Genomic DNA, 6,000 nt, shown 5'->3' with positions numbered 1-6,000 from the left:
AAAGGTTGCTGTTCACTGTTTGCTTGAATCAGGACTCTTCCCTTTGTGTCTAAAATCCATAGAATATGGAAACGAACTTTCACAATCAGTAAGTGTCCATTAAAATTTGAACTCAACATTCTTCGCTTCCAAGCATTTTTTACTGCAATATATCACCTTACATGTAATGTAAGACAGTACAGAGTATAAAATCTGGTTACTAAAAATTTCAAATTAATATCCCTTTCTAGTGTTTCTGCTAGGTGTTTATTGAAAAAGGGATTTTTAGTTAATACTCCATGTTTCGTATTAATACATATCAAGTGGACTTGATGAACATCTAATATTTTGGTGTTAGATGAACATTATTACCCAGCCATATATAAATCATAAGGTTTATATTGCATGGCATAGACTTGATCGTCCTAGTAAGAACCTGAGCAAATTATTCTGAAACAATTCCGGTACACCATCAAAATATAAATAGATCGACACCCATAGTTAATTGGCTCTTTAAACTCACTCTGAACACTTGTATATGGCTATACAGACTGCATCTTGGATAATGTCAAGAATAATGATGCAAGAGCAGGGACTTGTTGGAAACGTAGATGGGCCTAGAAACAAATATTAATACTTTGTATAAACATAAACACACACCTGTATAACACAACACTTATATTTATTTCACTCACAATAAAAATAACAACTTTTCTTTCACACAAAAGCTTCAGCCTTTTCTTTTCTCTCTCAAGAGCTACAGCTCTATTCTTTTCCTCTCTACAATATTTTACTTCTTTTCCACTCGGTGTATTTTGAATACAAGAGAGCTGTTACTATTTATAGTCTTAATCTCATGCATTCATGTCATGCCTTACATCACCATTATTAACTTCCGTGTTTTCTTGCCAGCCTTGTATCTGTAGAATTCAAAGGATAGCCTACCTTTATTCCAGGAGCTCTTCTGGTTAGCCTACCTTATTTTCCGGATGATATAGCTGGTGTCTTGACTTCATGCAGGTGTCTTAGACACGTATTCTTCTTATCTGGCCACAGGGTTACTCACCAAGCACCGACTATCCAGAAGGTGTAAATACTAGATAACATGTTTGACTTCTTCATGTACGGCTGCTACTATCCATACTACAAACTAGTATAGTTTAATAACTATAATTATTTATTATACATATATTTTAAGAGAGTTTGAAATTCTAACACTCCCCCTCAAACTCGACTTTTCATTCCGAGCTTATTCTTCATTCTTTGAAATGTATCCGGCTTCAATGGCTTTGTAAAAATATCCGCTAAATTTTCTTCCGTCCTGCAGTGTACCAATTCCACAATTTTGTCGTTCACCTGTTCTCGAAGAAAATGATATTTAATATTGATGTGTTTGCTTCGACTGTGGGACACTGGATTTTTCGCGAGTGAGATAGCAGATTTATTATCCACATAGATTTTAACCGAATCATCTTTTACGAGATTTAACTCGCCCAATATGTAGCCTAGCCACATAGCTTGACATGCGCATGCTGCTGCTGCCATATACTCCGCCTCACATGTTGAGAGAGCAACTGTTTGTTGCTTCTTCGATGACCACGAAAATATTCCCGAACCAATATGAAAAACATAACCAGAAGTGCTTTTCCCGTCATCCAAGTCACCACCATAATCACTGTCTGAGTAGCCAACTAATTTTGAATCCTGAGAGTGTGTGTAAAAAAGACCATGATCAAGTGTACCTTTTATGTACCTCAAAATTCTTTTAGCTGCCATGATGTGATCTTGCTTTGGCTTCTCCATGTACCTACTAACCAGTCCCACTGCATACATTATATCTGGACGAGTGAAAGTTAGGTACCTCAGACTTCCAACCAAACTTTTGAACAATGTCGGATTTACCGACTCCCTTGTTGAATCAATTCTGAGCTTTATGCTAGCTTCAGCTGGTGTGCTCACCGGCTTGCATTCTTCCATTCTGAATTTCTTTAAAATCTCCTCGGCATATTTTTTCTGTGACATAAAAATTCCATCTTTGCTTTGCTTCACCTCGACTCCAAGAAAGTAAGACATTTGACCAATATCTGTCATCTCAAATTCGTTAGTCATAACTTTCTTAAAATCATCGAACATACCAGGGTTGTTTCCAGTGAAGATCATGTCATCTACGTATAAGCAAACGATCATAATATCTCCCCCTGAATTTGTTTTTGTGTAGAGAGCATGCTCGTATGGACTCTTCACAAAACCATTTTTCTGAAAGTATTCATCAACCCTTGTGTTCCATGCTCGTGGGGCTTGTTTCAATCCGTACAATGCTTTCTTCAGTCTGTAGACTTTATTTTCTTGGCTTTTTCGAACATATCCTGGAGGCTGCTCAATATAGACTTCTTCTTCGAGGTAACCATTCAAGAATGCTGACTTGACATCCATCTGAAAAATCTTCCACTGATTCTGAGCTGCAATTGCTGTAAGAAGTCTTATAGTATCAACTCTTGCAACTGGAGCGAACACCTCATCATAGTCAATGCCATATCTCTGTTTGTAGCCTTTAGCCACCAATCTTGCCTTGTACTTTTCAACTTCACCATCTTGATTGGTCTTTGTCTTGTAGACCCATTTGACACCAATGGCTTTGTGTCCTTCTGGAAGATCTGTGAGCTCCCAGGTATCATTCTTCTTGATTGCACCAATTTCGTCATCCATGGCTTTGTTCCATTTGCTTTCTTCAGAAGCTTCCTCAAATGTAACTGGATCACATTCAGTCATTAAACAAAATAAAGAATAATCAAATGTTGTTTGTACCGGACTTGTTGCTTCATAGATATTATCCAGACTCCGCATCTTCCTTGGTGCTCCCCCTGAACTGTTGCTTCCTCCTGTTGATGGTGTTGATGCGGGAGTTTGTTGATTTGGACTTTGTGGAGGTGTTGGATCATCATTTCCGTCATCTTCAATATTGGGGTCATCATCGTCATCATCATCATTATTAAAGAACAAACCTCTAACTTTTCTTTCTTCATCACTCCATCTCCAGTAATCTGATTCATCAAATTCAACATCTCGAGAAATGATTAAATTCTTCGTTAGTGGATTATACAGTCTGTATGCCTTGCTTCTTTTGTCATATCCGGTAAAGATGCATTTCTCGCCTTTATCATCCAGTTTCTTCCTTTTCTGATCTGGAACATGTGCATATGCAATGCACCCAAAGATTTTTAGATGTCCAACTGATGGTTTGCTACCACTCCATGCTTCATTTGGAGTTTTGTTTCTAACACTTTTTGTTGGACAACGATTCAACAGATAAACAGCACATAACACGGCTTCAGCCCAAAAAGTTCTTGGCATATGCTTTGCTTTCACCATGCTCCTTGCCATGTCAAGAATAGTGCGATTTTTTCTTTCTGCAACGCCATTTTGTTGAGGAGTATACGCCGTTGTCAACTGATGATTGATGCCATGTGCTCTACAGAAACTTCTGAATAAGTTTGAAGTATACTCGCCTCCTCTGTCTGATCTGAGTGTCTTCAAATAATGTCCACTTTGTTTTTCAGCCAGTGCTTTGAACTCCTTGAATTTATCAAGAGCCTCTGCTTTTTCTTTAATGATATATACCCAACTTTTCCTGCTAAAATCATCAATAAATGTTAGGTAATATCTGTTACCTCCGAGTGATGGGATATCAAACGGACCAGCAATATCAGTGTGGACAATCTCCAATGGCCTTCTGGCTCTCCATGATTTTCCAACAGGAAAACTTTGTCTGTGTTGCTTTCCTTTGATACATGCTTCACACAAATTTTCTGGTTCATTAATTTCTGGCAAGCCATCCACCATCTTTGTCTTTGACAATAATTTTAAGCTAGAAAATCCAAGATGACCATATCTTAAATGCCATAACCATGAGTCATTTTTAATGACCGACTTCAAGCACTTCTGCATTTTCGTTTGTATATCAAGTGTAAACAAACGATTCTTTGACATCTCCACATCTGCAATTAATTCTTGATCCCGATTCCTGATGACGAGAGAATTATCCTGCATCTGTATATAATGTCCTTTCTCCACAAGTTGGCCAAGACTGATGATGTTACTTTTCAAAGCAGGTATATGGTAAACATCATTAATAAACTTTTTCTCACCATTCTTCAATACAATCGTAATTGTACCTTTACCTTTGACTGGAATCTTCGATGAATCACCAAACGTAACTTCTCCGCTGATGGTCTCGTCTATCTCCGTAAATAAATCCTTGTGGCCCGTCATGTGGTTGCTCGCACCAGAGTCAAGATACCAAACATTTTTCTTGCTCTCCTCGTCGCCTTTATAAGTGAGGAACATAGCAGTGCCAATATCTTTGTCTTCTTTTGCTGCTGCAAAATGACTTCTTTCTTCCACTTTCGGTGATCTACATTCATAACTGAAATGGCCAAATTTATTACAGTTATAACACTGAAATTGAGATTTATCACCTCGTTGTTGAAATCCACCTCTTCCTCGGCCTCTAAAATTTTGAACACGACCAGATGATTGATAACTTCCCGAATTCTGGCCTCTATTGAAGGACTGCCTTCCTCGTCCTCGTCCACCTCGGTAGCCACCTCTAAAACCACCTCTGCCACGTGCAGAACTGCTACTGCCAGAACTGTCACTGATGGACACCTTACTTTGCAACGCCTTCTCCAAATGGCTTGCACCATCATACTGGTTCATTCGTTGCTCGTGGGCTTGAAGAGAACCTACGAGCTCATCAATGGAAATTGTGGATAGATCTTTTGACTCCTCAATTGATGTAACAACGTAATCAAATTTTCTTGTCAATGAACGGAGCAACTTTTCCATGACCCGGATATCATTAAGACTTTCACCGTTTCTTTTCATCTCGTTTGTCACCGTTTTCAAACGCGTAACAAATTCACCAATATTTTCGGAGCTTTTCATTTTTAAATTTTCGAACTCGCCACGTAGAACTTGGAGCCGCACCTTTTTAACTTTTTCGACACCCTGGAATGATTTCTGCAGAATCTCCCACGCATCTTTTGCTGTTTTTGCTTCAGAAATTTTTTCAAAGGTAGATTCATCAACACCTTGAAAAATTGTGAATAACGCCTTTTTATCTTTTTTACGGGACTCCTTTAACGTCATCTTCTCGGCATTTGGAAGAGCTGCTTCAGCGGCTGCATCCACGGGCTCGCTATACCCATTTTCCACAGTATCCCAGTTATCGTAAGAACTGAGTAACACCTTCATTTGTATACTCCAGTTCCCATAATTTGTTGCCGTCAATTTTGGAATTTGCGGTTGCATCATATTCGCCATTTTTCCTGAACAGAACCTTGGCTCTGATACCACTTGTTGGAAACGTAGATGGGCCTAGAAACAAATATTAATACTTTGTATAAACATAAACACACACCTGTATAACACAACACTTATATTTATTTCACTCACAATAAAAATAACAACTTTTCTTTCACACAAAAGCTTCAGCCTTTTCTTTTCTCTCTCAAGAGCTACAGCTCTATTCTTTTCCTCTCTACAATATTTTACTTCTTTTCCACTCGGTGTATTTTTGAATACAAGAGAGCTGTTACTATTTATAGTCTTAATCTCATGCATTCATGTCATGCCTTACATCACCATTATTAACTTCCGTGTTTTCTTGCCAGCCTTGTATCTGTAGAATTCAAAGGATAGCCTACCTTTATTCCAGGAGCTCTTCTGGTTAGCCTACCTTATTTTCCGGATGATATAGCTGGTGTCTTGACTTCATGCAGGTGTCTTAGACACGTATTCTTCTTATCTGGCCACAGGGTTACTCACCAAGCACCGACTATCCAGAAGGTGTAAATACTAGATAACATGTTTGACTTCTTCATGTACGGCTGCTACTATCCATACTACAAACTAGTATAGTTTAATAACTATAATTATTTATTATACATATATTTTAAGAGAGTTTGAAATTCTAACAGGACTACAGTATTGCTGTGAGCCTGCAAACCGGTTGTGTGCAAT

Source organism: Apium graveolens, unplaced genomic scaffold (genome assembly GCF_009905375.1).
Source record: "Apium graveolens cultivar Ventura unplaced genomic scaffold, ASM990537v1 ctg7752, whole genome shotgun sequence".
Classification (NCBI taxonomy): Eukaryota; Viridiplantae; Streptophyta; class Magnoliopsida; order Apiales; family Apiaceae; genus Apium; species Apium graveolens.
The sequence above is the reverse complement of the archived record's forward strand: the minus strand, read 5'-3'. Positions refer to the sequence as shown.